The sequence below is a fragment of the Macaca nemestrina genome, chromosome 8 (assembly GCF_043159975.1).
Source record: "Macaca nemestrina isolate mMacNem1 chromosome 8, mMacNem.hap1, whole genome shotgun sequence".
NCBI classification, from domain to species: domain Eukaryota; kingdom Metazoa; phylum Chordata; class Mammalia; order Primates; family Cercopithecidae; genus Macaca; species Macaca nemestrina.
Window position 1 is genome coordinate 146,409,936 of NC_092132.1, and position 17,746 is coordinate 146,427,681.

The window sequence follows — 17,746 nt, forward strand, 5'->3', positions numbered from 1 at the left end:
AGACCCCACTTTTCATTAGACTGCTTTTTAAAGCACTGTCCTGCATTTTCTTCTTCAGTCTTCTTGCATCCCATTTTTGGCTATAAGTAATGCTTCTGCTGTGCTGTTCTATCCAATTAGTTTTTTTCTATTTTCATTGAGTGAAAATTAAAACAACAAAAAACATGAGTTTATCTAAATTTGGAAGTTTTAAAACTTGATTAAAGTTTCCTTGGGATATGGATGTAAGACATATATTTTAAAATATTTTTCATTTTCAAAATTAAAAATCAAACCCACATATTTAGCCAGGGTGACTACTTGATAACTACTAATCAGATGGGTCTTCAGTAATGCCACAAGGTTAATACTCTTATAAATCAATTCCCTGGTGTTTTGTGCTACTGAGTTAATACAATTTGATACGGTATCACCTTTAACCAGGCTTTGAGGAGTCACACAAAGGAACAGCACAACAGAACCATAGGGTGGGATGTGTGGGGAAACCGAGATGTAAAACACAGCCTTGACTCTGACATTTACTCCACTGTTGGGAAAAGTACTTCAATACCCAGGGCCTTAATATTTTCCTGTATAAAACAGGAAAAATAGAGCCATCTTTAAGGTTTTGTCAAATCTTGTTGCTGAGTGATTTTATAGTGTCTGCAGCTATCCTCTCTGCTAATCACAACAAGGTTAACTAAATGTTCTTTTGTTTAGTTAAAGATGTTTTTGCATTTGTTTACAAATACTTATTCTTCCCTTCACAAAAAAGGAAACATTTTAAAGGTAATTTATAAGATGTTCAGAGTCTCTTACATATCAACTCTTCACAATGTGATAGAGTAGCTTAACTCCGTTCCTAAGAGTATAGATTCAGATCAGCCTGTATGTAATTAACCCCCAAACCTATGTGGAGTGTGGGATAGATAATATATTTCAAACATGTGAAAAGGCACATGCACACACACACACGCACGCACACACACACAGTATTACCAAGGCAGAGGTGCAGATGAAAATGTTGGATAGACAGCTCAAAACTCTTAGTACTAAAATAATCCTAATAATAACTTTCCTTCCAAAGTCACCACCGATAATCAGATCTCTTAAAGGTTGGTGCCTTAGGTTTTTGAACTTTGTGTAACTTTTGACTTTCTTATTTGGTTGTATGCTATTTATCTCATAGAAAGAAACTTCTTCTTCATCCTATGCCAGTGCTGTGTTGTAGGGGCTTGTGGATGTTTTTCTGGTCTATAGCAATCCAGGTTACTGGCCTCTGGCTTCTTAGGAGCAAGGCCATCACATGCCTTTTGTTCTTTGCTTGCTTCCTTGTAAGGGCCCGACATACAGTGGGTGCTTAACAAATATTTGATCAACTGAACTCATTTTCCACCTCCATTCTCTCCCACTTCGATCTCTCCCTTTTTCTTCTTCCAGATTAGTTTTCCTACAGCAAAATGGGAATTGTCCAAAAACTGCCCTTCATCTTTACAACTTGAAGGATTCATTACCCTAAGCAGTCCTTCGAAACTGACTATCACAGACTAGATAAAAAGTCTGGGTTCACCAAGAATAGGCATGTGTGCCATTATATTTTCTGTTGAAAGCTTTGGAAAGTGTCTTTTAGCAAACAACATAAAGCATAGAATTTGACCATTCCTGACAATGTAAAAGGATCATCCACATTCTCACATGTCCATGGCTACTTTCCCACTCCTTCCCCAACCTTGAAATCCTGAATTCAAAAGAAAACATAAGAAGATAGTATGCCTCATGTAAGGCAACAGGTTGCTTAGTCTTTCTTGCCTCTACACATTCAAGAGCTCCAGAAAAATTTCTGAGCTACTTAGGATGCCTGATCCTCTTCTTGGGTAAAAGCAGTAAGTCCTACATGTAGTCACCAAAACCATGTCTGTTCAAGGGGTCTTATACCTGTGATTCATGATTGCATGCTAAATGTAGAAGGATATGCTCTGTTGCAGGGCCATGTCTGGTCACTGTTTAAGTTCTACTTTGGAGGACTAGTTGCTGAGAAGGAAGAGGGAATGATAATGTTAGAAATTGGAATAAAACTTAAGGGGAAAAATCAAGTACAAGGGACCAACAGTACTGAGGGGCAATAGGTTGAAGATTTCTTCGATTATTGTAATATTTTCAAGGAGACCCCCAGGAATCCTTCCTGGCTGACCCCAACATAGCTTTGGCATAGCCCTTATGCCAAATGTCTTAGGCTAACTAACTTTTCCTAAAGAAAATAGAGGAGTTATGGAGACCAATATTTAGTAGAATAATGCCTGATTATCTTGCTTTTGAGGTCTAGTAACTGCTAGTTAACTTGCCTAATTAATTCACATTTAGAGGTAGAGTAACGAGGGTTTCAAGCACTTGAAACACCACTGACTTCATTTCACGTGAGAGTTCTTATGGAGAGCTAATGAATTATGAGGCTGCAGGTCTCTTGGCCAAGTCAAGAGACTTCTAGATTTCCTGTGACTCCCTTTTCTGGTCATAGGTGATTTTGCTTTTGCTTTGAGTATTATAGCATCATAAGGTGTCGGACACTCTACTCTTACCAAGGCTTACACAAAGTTTATTTTGTTATTTGGTAGAGTTTGGCCCATTAAAAAAAAAGAGAGAGAGAGAGAATGATAAAGAGGAGGACAGCAATCCTCACTGCTGAAGGAAGAAGAAAGCTTGGCTTTATTTCCAGTAGGCAGAAAAAAACTTCCGTCTGTGGTTCTGTAGCACCAGTGGAATGTCTTTCTTTGGATAATAAGTGTCCTTCCATACCTCATTAGGCATATTCACAGACAGAGATGTACTATGCATGCAAAATCACCTTCATGGGATGACTGAAAGTCCATGTTTTATTGGACACTAGTTCATTAGAAAGATGTGGGTGCACAGTTTTGACCAGAAAACTTTGTTAAATGGGAACATAAGCTACAAATATTTTGGCAAAAGATTAAGGTCTATGAACAACCAACCATTTATATTAAGTTACAATTAATTAGGCCATGTTGAGAAACCATTTGGTTTAGTTAATGATTAGACATTTTGTTAGTGAACACTTCCCAGACTTTACTAGCCCTGCTAATCCCTGCTTTGCTCCTGGTCTGAACCCCCACAGTGCCTTGTTTATGGTGCAGTGCCTACTGCTTGTATGCTAGATTAGTGAATGTATAGTTGCCTCCTCCACTACTGTGTGAGCTTCTTGTTTGCCAGGACAGGGCTATATTCCTCAGAGCTGAGGAGAGAGTTGAATCATGTGGTCATTTATTCTCAAATCCTCTTTAACAAGTGAAGCGAAACAGGACAGTGAAAGGCCACTGCACATAGAGGCAGGGGGTCTGGATTTGAGTTCTGAATCTCTAGATCTATTACTAGCTGGAGGTATGGATAGAGTCAGGAAAATTTTCTTCCTTAAGTCTTGATAGCACCTATGTAAGTCCAGATCTGTTGGATCTAGATAAGGGGATTCTCAATAATTACTGTGCATAAAATCAACTGAAAGTTATTTTGCAGTGCAGATTCTTAGCCCCATTCTATGAAATGTTTACTGTTTTATAAATTGATAAATAATTTTTATTAGACAATGTAAATTTCCTTACTTGCACCAGCATACAAAATTATTGAATAATATTAGCAGCAGAATCTTTCAACAAAATAACTATGTATAGCTATTAAACCACTTTGTTTCACTGCTTTTTATTTTCTTTTATTTATCACCATTGTTTTATTTATAAATATTGTTTCTGCTCATAAGGAGTATGTAGTCTCTACATGTTTATAAAATTAATGCCTGAATGAAGTTGCTTAAACAAGGCAGAAGTTGATTTCTTTTTCACTTAAAATTAACCTGTAGTTACACCATTCGAGGCTAGTACAGATACTTTCTAATGTCATTAGGGATGCAGGTCCCTTCCAGGTATCTGCTCTGCTATACTTTAGAAAATACCCTAGTTTGGCTGCTAAATTCCCACCTATTATTTCTGAATTCTAGACAGCAGGGAGAAAAAAAGGCATGGGAGAAGGGCAAAGGAACATCTACCCTTCCTTTTTAAATGTTTTAACCAACCCCCCTTAAAAACACTTTGTTGAGATATGATTACATTCAAAAAGCTGTACCTATTTAATGTGTATATCTCAGTGAGTTTGAGGATAAGGATACATTGTGAAAGCATCACTACCATCAAGATTATAAACATAATCATCACCTCCTGAAGTTCTCCCTCCCATTCTAATTATTATTTCTATTAGTAAGAACAATTAACATAAAATTCACCCTCCTATTATATTTTAAGTATGCAATACAGCATTCATAGCTATAAGCACTATGCTGTAGATTAGACCTCCTGAACTTATTTATGTTTGTATATCTAAAACTTTGTACTGTAATCACACCTACTCATTTACCTGCACCACAGCTCCTGGCAACCTCCAGTCTACTCTCTGCTTCTGAGTTTATTTGAGATTTCAAATACAAGTGAAATCATACAATATTTGTCATTCTGTGTTTGGTTTATTTCACATGACTTCATGCCCTTCAGATCCATCAATGCTGTCACAAATGACAGGGTTTCATTATTATATAATACTGAATAATATTCCATTGTGCATACATATATATATATATATAAAACGTTAATTCATCCGTCCGTGAATGAATGATAATGTGTGTCTTCTTCATATATCTTGACTATTGTGAACAGTGCTGAAAGGAACATAGGAGTGCAGATATCTCTTTCACATACTGATTTCAATGACTTCATATATATATTACATATATTTTATATATATATATAAAATAAGTGGGATTGCTGGAACAAAATGGTATTTTTATTGTTAATTTTTTGAGAAACCTCCATACTATTTTCCAAGATGGCCATACTAATTTACATTCCCCCCACCAGTATACAAAGGTTCCCTTTTCTCCACATCCTTACCAACACTTGTTATCATCCATCTTTTTGATAATAGCTATTCTAACAGGTGTGAGGTGATATTTCATGGTAGTTTTCATTTGCATTCCCGTGATGACTAGAGAGGGTAAGAATTGTTTATATATATGTTGTCCATTTGTATCTCCTCTTTTGAGAAATTCCTACTCATATCTGTTTGTTCATTTTAGTTTTTTAATTTTAATTTTATACACAGAGGATACATGTGCAGGTTTGTTACATGGATGTATTGTGTGATGCTGAGGTTTAGAGTATGAATGACCTCGTCACACACATAGTGAACATAATACCCAATAGACAGTTTTTAAGGCCTTGTCCCCAACCCTCCCTCCTCTCTCTAAGAATCTCCAGTGTCTATTGTTTCCACATAAGTGAGAGTTAAACAATGTATAACCCAATGTTTAGCTCTCACTTATAATGGAGAATATGTAGTATTTGGTTTTCTGTTCCTGCACACAATACCACACTGGGCTAATTTTTGTATTTTTGGTAAAGAACCTTATTCCCTTACAATACTACAAGTCGATCTTCTGCACCTGGCCAAATACAGTATAAAATTGATGGGCATACATTTCTTTTGGTTTCATACATGCTATTTAAAGCTATTCTCTTTGTCTGGGCACTATGGCTCATGCTTATAATCCCAGCACTTTGGAAGGTCGAGGTGCATGGATCACTTGAGGCCAGGGGTTTGAGACCAGCCTGGCCAACGTAATGAAAGGTGTCTTTCTGAAAAATACAAAAATTTTCGGGGCATGGTGGCACATGCCTGTAATCCCAGCTACTCAGGAAGCTGAGGCAGGAGAATCGCTTGAACCCAGGAGGCAGAGGTTGCAGTGAGCTGAGATCCTGCCTCTGCATTCCATCCTGGGTGACAGAATTAACCTTCATCTCAAAAAAATAAAAAGCTAATCTATCCTTTTTTTTGGTGCATTATTAGAATGTAGGAGGTAATAAGGCAAAACTATTGTGGGTATGTTAATGTGTATCTATAATCTATAGCACCTAGATTAGTGCCTAGCCCATCACTTGTGTTGAAAATTGAGAGAACCTTCTTAATATAACTTTTCCACACTCTAGTTCTGAATCTAAAGAAAGAAAAAGATAGGTTAGCAAATATAGGTATCAGTTATTTCTATTGACAGATCATTTGGAGAACATGTTTTTGGATGTGGGAGAATAAAGGTCCCTAACTCTCCACCCCAGAAATAATTTTGTTGATACAAAAATCAGTCAGACATGGTGGCACATGCTTATAATCCCAGCTACTTAGGAGGATGAGGTGGGAAAATCACTTGAACCCAGGAGGCAGAGATTGCAGTGAGCCAAGAGTGCCCCACTGCGCTCTAGCCTAGGCAACAGAGACTCTGCCCGAAAGAAAAAAAATAGTTGTTACTATATAGCAGGTAATTTTATTGTCATCTCATTTAAAATTGAATAGTACATTTGGGTCGAATTCTTATGCCTGCAGAGACATTTGCCTCTGGCTTAAAATCACTGGCTCCAGGAGGAAACTCCACCAGAGGGCATTGTAAGGATTTCATAGTGTCTAAGTCATCTTGGTAATTCTTCAAATAATTCCTGGCAATTCTGTTAGGTCTTGAACTTCACTTACTTCTTACATGTTTAATAAAAAGAAGTTCAAAACGTTGCCATGGCTGTTGAATTCCCACAGGCTTGTCTTCCCTTTAAAATTCATTACATGGTTTGTACTCTTTTGCAAATATAATACATAAGTTTGGAGGTGGATGCTTTCAGCCATTAAGTTCAAAAGTACTGCTACATGGGCCGGGCATAGCGGCTCATACCTCTAATCCCAACCCTTTGGGAGGCCAAGGAGGGCAGATCACAAGATCAGGAGATCGAGACCATCCTAGCCAACATGGTGAAACCCCATCTCTACTAAAAATACAAAAATTAGCTGAGTGTGGTGGTGCCCACCTGTAGTCCCAGCTACTTGGGAGACTGAGGCAGGAGGATTTCTTGAACCAAGGAGGCGGAGGTTGCAGTGAGCTGAGATCACACTATTGCACCCCAGCCTGGTTACAGATCAAGATTCCGTCTCAAAAAAAAAAAAAAAAAAAAAAAGGACTGCTACATGGACATCCATCATTCTGGCATCTCTGCCATAACAGCTGAGTATCAAGAATGTCTGTTAGTTTCTTTAACTCCAAATTTGTGTTGTGTCCCTTGGTCTCCTGTCATATCATAAAGTGTATTATTTACAAAAAGGACAATTTATCTATAGTTATTTCCTCTCAGTATGCTGTATCCTTTTAGAATTTAAACATAGTGTCTCCCAACTTGAAATTTGATTTTTGCAAAACCAGAAAAATGTTTTTGGACACCTTTTATTTCCAGCTGTTTTCATCTTCATCTCCTCTCTTGAACTCAAGTTGAGGGTAAAGTTCATTCGTCAAAATTTCTCCTCAACTCACAACAACCTCATCCCACTCCAATATGATTTTTGCCCCCATGAATTGATGCACATAATTCTTGCTGGCAGTGGTAATGTCCTAATAAAAAAAATCATGAGATGGCATCAGACTTTACCTTATTTTCTAGCTCAGCAGAATTTGATTCCTGTCTGATAAGGAAACCATATTTTCCCTAGAAACTTTTCACTTTTGTCACAGGTTTGGTTCCCAGGGAGCTGGAGATAGATGAAGTTTAGTGTGCAGGATGTTTGTTAGGAAGTAATGTCAGGATCCACATGTGTGGAAAGGATTGGAGGGAAGCCTTCTGTGCAAAGGGGCAAGTCTAATGGCAATGCAGCCTGACTTTGTCAACTGGCCGCACAGACAGAGCTGTTCAGCTAAGAAGGCCTCCCCTATTTGTCCCAATTGAATCAAATGGCAAAGTCTATGCATCCCTTGCCTCCATTAATAATTGTGTGCTTGCCGCTTGTGGAGGGTGAGACTTTGAAGCAGGTGGCTTTCTGTGGCTGAAGAAAACCTTAAATGTGCTGGCAAACTTTTCCAAAGAGACAGAGAATGGCATCTGCCATGTATGTTGCCCCTTTCCAAAGAGGAAGCAACAAGGGTAATGTCCTCTAATGCCTCTGTTTGCAGATAGGGGGACAGTAATGTCTGTCCCTCCTGTGACCCAAGAAGAACAGATGGCAGACATGCAGCCAGGCAGTTAGAGGTGACAAAGTGTTAGGAGATAAACATCTGTCACAAGCAGTGCTTCTTTGAATCAGGTGTGACACAAGTCTTGCATCCCTTGCATGGACTCCTTCCCCGTTATCCTGCTGTCCTACCTCATGAAGGTGAGTGAGGGCTGGGTGGTGGGCATTCCCAGGACGAGGTACACTTTGCCTGCAGTGTTCCCACATGAGTTCCAAGGTAGCCCAGGTGGTCATCCATGAACTTTGTATTTTCCTTATGCTTCTTGTCTTTGCCTTTGAGGAACACGTTTCATTGGACTCTGAGTCCAAACAACTCATGTATCCTTATATCTTCACATTGTCCTTCACTTAAGGGAATCTCTAATCTCTAATGCCTTTGTTTTATTTTTACTGTCAATATTATAATAATTAACATTGTCGTTATTATCTTCATTGTTGGTTTTCAGTTATTTTTATCAATGGCGTTAATATGAATTATTCTTTTGTGGCTACTTACACCAAGATGAAGATAATTTATTAGTTCAGGAAGAATCTGCATTCTGAATATGAATAGAAGTTAACACTACAGATGGGCAGACACATGCCCTCCCAATTCCTGATGGACCTCCTAGTGCCTCCTAGACCTAAGGGATCTCCTGCAATTTTCCAAGATGCCACCAAGGCAGGGATCCACTTGTGCATGCTTGAGAGCATCCAGGATGAAGTGAGGCTCTGGAAAAATGCATGAGTTTCCACATAATCCCCAAAAACCTTACAGGTGAACTGGATGCCACAGAAACAGGAGTGGTCATTGACACAACAAAGTCACCAAAATTGTTTTGAAGTCAATTAGGAAACCCAGGAATCACTCTTGCTGCCATTAAGTGGAAGAACAGGAGCCTGTGAATGGCATCCATGTCCTGCCTGAGACTCCACAGATATTTCTATGTGGCTTCAGGTACCAGGAATCTCCGTGATTTTCAGAAAGGCAGGGACAGCTTATGCCAGCCCATCCCTCTGCAGAATGTGCCCCAGCAGATCAGAGGCATGGAACCATCATGGACTGCACAAAGGCTCAAGGGCAGCTTCCCAGACCTGCCTGTGACTCTAGGTAAGTTCTGAGTCCATGTGGGTGCCCAGGAGAGGTTAATGATGACCTGGAAAGATGGGACAAGCTGACACCACCCCTAAACAATCTGCAGGATTCCAACTTCAGCAGGAAGCCAAGGACCAGCTCATGCCACACTAGTGCACCTTGAAAACCCCTGGATGCAATGCCGCTCTGCAGAGAGTTCAACAGAGAAGTGGCTGGGAATTTTGCATTCTAGGCTGCATTTTACAGTGCTTCTGGACACGTGATCAGAAATTTAACATTGGTATATCTAACTCTGACATTTTTTACGACATGGTTTTTAAAAATGAGGTAATATAGACAAAATGTAATATGACCATATGTATTATATGCCAAAATATGCTTCACTGGCATCAAGTAGACTCACCTTGAAATCGAATCTAGGACAACCTCCATCTTCAGAATATTTTCTTTTCCAGAGTGAAACTCTCCCACCAAAAACAAAATCATAGGTTTTCGACTCCAACAAACCGACAGAAAACCAATATATTTATTCTACCACCGTGAAATGGACTGCGGTGAAACACAGATGAAGAAAGTCAAAACCACTTTGTCCTTCAGTGCCTGGCTCCTTCTCCACCTCCTCCTGTGACTCCAGGCATTATGCCTGAAGAGTCTCCGGGACACCAGTGGGGCTCTATTTCCTTGGGTCCCCTTGTCATTTCTCTGGATTTGCGAAGATCCAGTGGACTTTCTGTGGAACTCTCATGTCGGGGAACTTTGGTTGCATCTGCTGAAACTCCATTCCCCTTGGAATTGCGCTTCATTAATTATTCATGATTCAGGTGGGAACACCTGCTTAAAACCCCCTGTGGCAGTTCTCTGAACTTTCCAGTCACATCGTTTCCTGCCACGCTCTTTGGTTCATTTTGGTCATGCTCCTTTTGCTGTCAGAGGAGCAGAGTTGATCTTGTTGATTCTGGATACTGATACTTTCTAGGTGGTCTGGATAATCAAGGTAACGACCCCCAACCGTGGCGGAAAGGGAACAGCCATTTGGTGTCGCTCAGACAATCCCGCTCATTTCGGAGGCCTCCTAGATGTGGAATCCTGGTCAGAATTGTTCCCGGGTCAGAGAACGAAGATAGCCTGTGCATGATGTGATACCTTTACCTAGAGCTTTCAGTGAGTCTCCACCTCAGCTACTCTTAGGATCAGGGGGAGAAGCATGGAAAGGCCCGGTGCTCAGGCATCCGGAAAGAAGATGAGATGAATATTCTACCTCTGAAGTACATCCCAAATCTGGGAGTTTATTTCAGCTTTACTGGGTTCTACTTGGCGAATGAAACTGTGCCTCGTTCATACGCACATCCGGAAACCACTTCATGGGGGCCGTCACAGTTTGAACCCCACACGTGGCATCACGGTGAGCCAAATGGGGACTCGTGGTGCAAGTGACGCTCCCCACGTGTTAGCCTGCGTGAGATTCACTTGGCGGAATATGACTAGGTGCGTGTTGGTAGAGTGGGGTTGAGGTTCTCTAGCCCCTGTGGATGTTTAAGAAGTCAAAGGTCCTGCCAAGTCCTGCGGTCCCCTCAATGAACTCTGTTTCAGAAACATAATGACTTGGATTGCTAACAAGTCAAGAAATTTTCAAGCCCTTGGAAAATCAGTTACACACAAAGACGGAATGAAAGTCAAAAGAGAGTACGTCCTCTTTTTGAGAATTTTATTCACTTCAAAACAAATTAAACACACCTATTTCCAATGGCATTCCAGTGCCCAATTTTCGAGGCTGAGGAAACACCCCAAGAACGCTTTGTGCAGAACGCTTCACAGCGTCCAAAACACTGCTGTCAGGGCGGGGCACAGCTGAAGGCCTGTATCTCTCAGGGTTCCCTAACTGTTCCCTGATTCAGTCATCTAGAGAGCAAACACACAGTCATTCCCATTTCCTACTGACATCACAGCGGAAGTCTGCTGCAGGTCACCCAGTTTCTGAGGCAACGAATCACTGGCACAGAAGCTTCTCGTGGTGGGTTTCCAGAGAGCCCTGCGAACTACAATGTCCCTCACCAGAATTCAATGAAGCAGAGTCTCTGCATGTGGTCTCTGCCTGGCCTGGGCTCCAACATCCACAGAAGCACCACAGCTGGGGAGCTTGGGAGTCACCACACACAGTCTGCTCTCTGCTCTGTGCTCCTCAGTCCCACGGTCCCGTCCAAGCCATGGGAGCTGGAAGGCACGGAGCCCCTGCCACCTGCAGTCTCACTCCAGGTCAGAATCGCTGTCCTCTGAGGAGGAGGAAACCTGAAGGTCTTCATAGAGGACACTCAGGGGGACAGGAACACAGGGAGCCTCAGACTTCTCTGAGACTTGAGGGCTGTGAGCTAGGAAGGCTCCCGGCTTCTCAGGAGAGGGAAACTAGGGAGCTGTCAGGAGGCTGGAGCTCCACCATCCATTTTCCAGTCTCCGGATGAGCATTCTGAGAGGCTGGGCCCCATCGTGGCTGGCCACTGGGTGATGGGACATGGTGCAGGCCTGGGCAGTAGGCAGGCAAGGTCTGCTGTGCGCAGGCTGCCGGTCACTGCTGGGCACCTGGGCGGATGTCCTCCTGCTCATCTGGGGCGACGGACTTGGTCTGAGCTCCGTTGCAGCTGGTGGAGGTTGGAGAGTCTCAGGGGTCCCCAGCTCACCTCCTTGGATGGCATTTTCGGGCATCTGGAAGGGACCCATTCTCGGTTTCTTGGGAAAGTTCAGGCAAGCCTGAGTCGGAGGCTGCGCAGGTCTCTTGGCTCTTGGCCTGAAACTGAGATTGGAGCCGAGGCCCAAGCTGTGTGTGTCGGCTGGTGGGCAGGGCTGTGAGGTCACCGCAGGACGTTTGTCTTGTGCCTGGGGGCTGATGACCCGGATCAGGCCGTGGGGCTTGGAGGCAGCCTGGGGAGCTTCTGGGCAGCCACCCTGAGGCCTGCTGTGTGTCGGCTTCACCACAACGAGAGGCTGCGGGCCCTGCTGCCTGACTCCAGGCTGAGGGATGTCGGCCACTGCCCCGTCTGTGGTTCCTTTGGTCGGAGACTTGCCGAGGAGCTCGGACTGGCTTTTCTGAGGGGAGACAGTGAAACCAAGAGGGATACCGTGTCAGACATTTTGGTAGCTGAGCCATCAGTGAGGGCAGGGTCCACGCGTGGCCTCTTATTGGTTGTGTGGACCGGCATTGGCCTGCTTGCAACCTGAAAGAAAGGAGACCACACAGGTTAGAAGTTCCTCAGCATTGAGCCAACATGGAAATCAACCACATCCAAAGACAAGGTGCACACAGCAGGAAATTCTTAATACGGTATGGCCAGGCGGTCCTTGGAAGTAGGGACAGATCCTCAACGTGAGTGCTGATCGGGACAAGACCCATGAAAAATGTGCACTCTCGAGCTATGATCTAAGAATACCATTTTTCTAAAGACTGTGTCTTGGGCATTAACTGGATCAAAGCGCCTCCACTCAGCCTTCCATGAAGTGGGACGGACTAATGCTTTCTGAAGGCAGGTTGGTGGCTCAAGGGCTCCCAGGACGTCTTTTCTGAAAACATGCACGATCCTGGGGTTAGCCTCTTCCAGGTTTGGGGCCTCTGAGGGACTAATTTCCTCATGCCGCTAGGAAGATGTTGTTGGCCGGCTTGCCATCACTGCACAAAAAGAAAGCAACAGGAAATACGGCATCTTCAGATGCCTTCACCTGGAATCAAATGGATCTGGAAGGATCGTGGAGTCCCTGACCCCAAGAAGGCAGGGAAGAGGGGTTCGCTGATCCCCTCACACACACGGGAACCTGAAAGGAAATCAACCAGGGTGACCTAGAGGAGAAAAAGACCAGGGGCCCTGAGTGACACTTACCCTCAGATAATCACGTGATTCCATGGATTCTTTTCGATTTGGCAGCGGCTTCTCTGGGGTTTCCCAGAAAAGCTGTGGAAGAGAGCCTTCCTCTGCGGGTCTTGTTGCCTGCAGAAGAGAAAAAGTTCAGGCCATGCACCCGGTTTTCTCCAGGAGACAGGAAGAACCCAGTCTCTGGCCCAGTCCCATTCTGTATTTTGTCATAAATCAATGGAAGTGTTGTGCCCTTTCCACCTCTGCACCTTCCCTCATGTTCCAACCTTCCCATCCTCCCGGTTGCCTTCTAGGCTTCTCAAGTAAGGACCGGCATTTGGATTCCATTCCTTTTTCCCCTGTCATGAGGAACCTGCACGAAGCTTCCCCACCTGACATCGTCCTCCCTCCGCTCGATATTAGGAACAAGTCTGTTAATTAGTAATATTATTAAATATAATAAAAATTAATAGTAATCATCGATAATAATAATCACAATAAAGATAGTAAAAATTAATACTGGTTAAAAATGTTAATGATTAGCGTTAATAATTAATAGCAATATCACTATTAATATTTAAATAATGATATCAGCAATTGTTTCTTAAGTCAATTCAGTGATGTTGGTTATAAAATAATGATTAATATCATGAACTACTAGCATTGCTAAATGACATTAATATTAATAATTAATTTTAAGTGTGCATAATCATATGTTTAAAATAATTATCCATAATTAATAATGGTATCCTATTTATTAATAGTGTCATCGATAATTATTAAAATCCATCACTGATGTTTAATAATTAATCATATTATTACTCCTAATACCGCAAGGTGTGTACGCCTACCTGTGATGTCGTTCCTAATATCCAGGGAGGGAGAGCATGGTTTTAGTTTTAATATCGCAATAAGTGTACACTCACCCTGTGACAGGGATCCTAATATCCAGTGTGGTAGAGTATTACATGACTCCCAACATAGCAATGAATAGAGAGCCACCCGGTGATATAGCTCCTAATATTCACAGAAGATGCGTATGATATTACTCCCAATATCGCAGGGAGGGTACAGTTCTTCTGATTCCTAATATCTGGAGGGGGAGAGGATGATAATTCCAGTGTCACAGGCTGTGTTCACTGGCCCTGTGACATTGTTATTAATATCTTGGAAGGGAGAGGATATTACTCCCAATGTAGCAGGGGGTGTACATCCACCCTGTGATATTCTTCTTTATATTCCAAGGCCGAGAGGTTGATATTACTCCTAGTATCACAGACACTGTACACCACCGTGTTTTTAATCCCTGTGATATTGGGAGTAGTGTCATCCTGTCCTGGGTGGAAATTAGGAACAGTATCACCGGGGGCGTGTACACTCCCTGCGATAGTGAAAGCAATATCATCCTCTTCCCTCCTGGATCATGGGAACAACATCACTGGGGGGTGTACACTTTCTGCGATATTGGGAGTAATATCATCTTCTGTGCCTTGGATTATTAAGGACAGTATCACGGGGGCCTGTGTACATCTTCTGCAATATTGGGAATAATATTATCCTCTCTCCCCCTGCATATTAGGAAAGATATCACAGAGTGGGTGTTCACCTCCTTCGATATGGGGATTAAAACCATCTTCTCCCGTTCTGGATATCAGCAAGAGTATCACACGGGGGTGTACAGTGTCTGCCATACTGGGAGTAATATCAACCTCTCGGCCTTGGAATATTAAGAAGAATATCACAGGGTGGATGTTCACCCCCTGCCATATTGGAAGTAATATCAGTCTCTCCCCTCCATGGATATTAGGAACAATATCCCAGGCTGGGTGTACGCCTCCTGCTCTACGGGGAGTAATATCATCCTCTCCCTTCCAGGATATAAATAACAATATCACAGGGCGGGTGAACACAGTCTGCGATACTGGAATTATTATCATCCTCTCCCCCTCTGGATACTAGGAACCATATCACAGAAGAACTGTATCCTCCCTGCGATATTGGGAGTAATATCATATGCTTCTTCCGTGAATATTAGGAGCAATATCACTGGGTGGCTTTCCATTCATTGTTATGTTGGGAGTCATGTCATACTTTACCCGCTAGATATTAGCGTCAGTGGCACAGGGTGAGTGCACACCTACTGTGATATTAAAACTAAAATCATGCTCTCCGTCCCTGGATATTAGGAGCAACATCACAGGTAGGTGTACACCCCCTGTGGTATTAGGAGTAATAATATGATTAATTATTAAACATCTATGTCGATTTTAATAATTATCAATGACATTATTAATAGGATACCATTATTAATTACTGATAATTATTTTAAATATATGATTATGCATGCTTGAAAATAATTAGTAATATTAATGTCATTTAACAATATTAGTTCTTAATATTAATTATTATTTTATTACGAACATCACTTAGTATTGATTTAAGTAACATTAATTGCTGATATCATTATTTTATTATTAATAGGGATATTATGATTAATTGTTATACTAATTGTTAACATTTTTTACCAGTATTAATTTATACTATCTTTATTGTGATTATTAATATCGATGGTTGCTATTAATTTTTATTATATTTATTAATATTAATAGTTAATAGACTTGTTCCTGATATCCAGCTGGGAGAGGATGATATTACTCCCAATATCGAAGAAAGTGTACACCCCTCTATGATGTTATTCCTAATAGTCAGGGGGTAGAGGATGACATTATTGAAACTATCGCAGTGGGTGTCCATCCCTTCGGTCATCTTGTTCCTTATATCCTGAGTGGGAGAGGATGATATGACTCCGAATATCACAAGAAGTGTACAACCGCCTGTAATATAGTTCCTAACATCTAGGTGGGGAGAGGATGATATTACTGCCCATATTGCATGAGTTGTAAAACCCCTTCGATATTTTGCCTACGATCCTGAGGGGAGAGGATGATATTACTCCCAATATCGAAGAAGGTGTACAACCCCCTGTGACACTATGCCCAATAGCCACTTTGGGAGACGATGACATTACATCCAATATTGCAGGGGATGTACACCCACCTTGGGATATTGTTCCTTATATTGAAAGGGGGAGAAGATGCTATTGCTCCCAATAATGGAGGGGCTCGGGCTGTACACCCCTCCTTTGTTATTGTTCTTAATATCCTAGGGAAAAGAGGATGATACTACACCCAATATCGCAGGGGGTGTACACCCACCCGGTGATATTGTTCTTAATGTACTCCACCTCCCTCCACCAGGGATATCATTTCTAATATCCAGGGGAAGAGAGGATAACATTATGCCCAATATCGCAGGGGAGTATACACACCCTCTGTGATGTTGTTCCTAGTATCCAAAAATAGAAACGATGATGTTCTGGCCATATCGCAGGGGGTGTACACCCTTCTGTGATATTGTTTTTGACATTCAGTCGGGGAGAGGATAACATGGATCCCAATATTGCAGAAGGTGTACAGACCCCTGTGATGTGGTTCCTAACGTACAGGGGAAAGAGAAGAATATTGCTCTCAATATTGCAGGGGGTGTAACCACCCTGCCCCCCGTATATTATTCCTAATATGCAGCGAGGTGGAGGCTGAGAGTACTACCAATATCCCAGAAGGTGCACACACACCTGTGATGTAGTTCCTAATATCTAGCGGGAAAGAGGCTGATTTTACTTTCGATATCGTAGTGGGTGTACACCGTCCCCAACCCCGGGGTATCATTCCTAATATCCAGGCAGGAAGAAGATGACATGGCTGACAATATCGAAGGGGGTGGACACCTCTTCTGTGATATGGTTCCTGATATCCAGGGGGTGAGTGGATGATAGTACTCCCAATAAAGTAGGAACCGTACAGCCACCCTGGGATTTTGTCCTTAATAACCACAGGGGAGAGGTGACATTACTACCAATATTGCAAGGGTTGTACACCCTCCTGTGATATTGTTTCTCATATCCAGGAAAGGAGAAGATGGTATTAGTACCAATATTGAAGGGATGGACAGCCCCCATGGGATATTGTTCTAAAGATACAGGTTGAAAGAGGATGAGATTCCATCCAATATAACAAGGTGTGTACACCCCACCTGTGATATGAGTCGTAAAACCTAGAAGAAGAGAGAATGACATTGCTTCCAAAAACACACGGGTTGTACACCCACCCTGTGATATTGTTCCTGTCATCTAAAGGAAGAGATGATGATACTACTCCCACTACCGGAGAAGGTACACACCCCCCTGTGATATTGTTCCTCATAACTTGTGGGGAAGAGCATGATATTGCTTCCAGTATGACAGTGGCTTGACACCCAGTCTGGGTGTCAAGTAGGTAAAGTATGATGTTCCTGCCAAGAGAGTAGTGGCTGTACAGCCACCCTGTGATATTTCTCCAAATATTCAGGGAAACACAGAACGACATTATCCCAAATCTCCGAAAAAGTGTACACCCATTGTGTGATATGGTTCCTAATATCTGGAGGTGCAGAGGATGGTATTCATTCTCCGATCGCAGGCTGTTTACACACAACCTGGGAAATTGCTCCTAATATCCTGAACAAAAGAGACTACTAATAATGGACACACATTGCAGGGGGGAGTAATTGGCTATTACGATCCATATCGCAGGGGGTGAGGCACTCCCCGCGATATGGGGAGTAATGGCAACCCTCTTTACCCCCTGGCTATTACGACCCACATCGCAGGGCAGTTCAGGACACCAGCCCTGCCCCAACCTTGACCCAGACATTGGGTGTCATG

At 42.3% G+C, this 17,746-nt stretch overlaps 1 pseudogene; it reads right to left on the bottom strand.

Moving 5' to 3' along the window:
• Positions 1-11,392: 11,392 nt before the first annotated feature.
• On the bottom strand, positions 11,393-17,745 carry LOC139355611 (protein FAM90A5-like; annotated as a pseudogene).
• Between the last annotated feature and the right edge of the window lies 1 nt (position 17,746).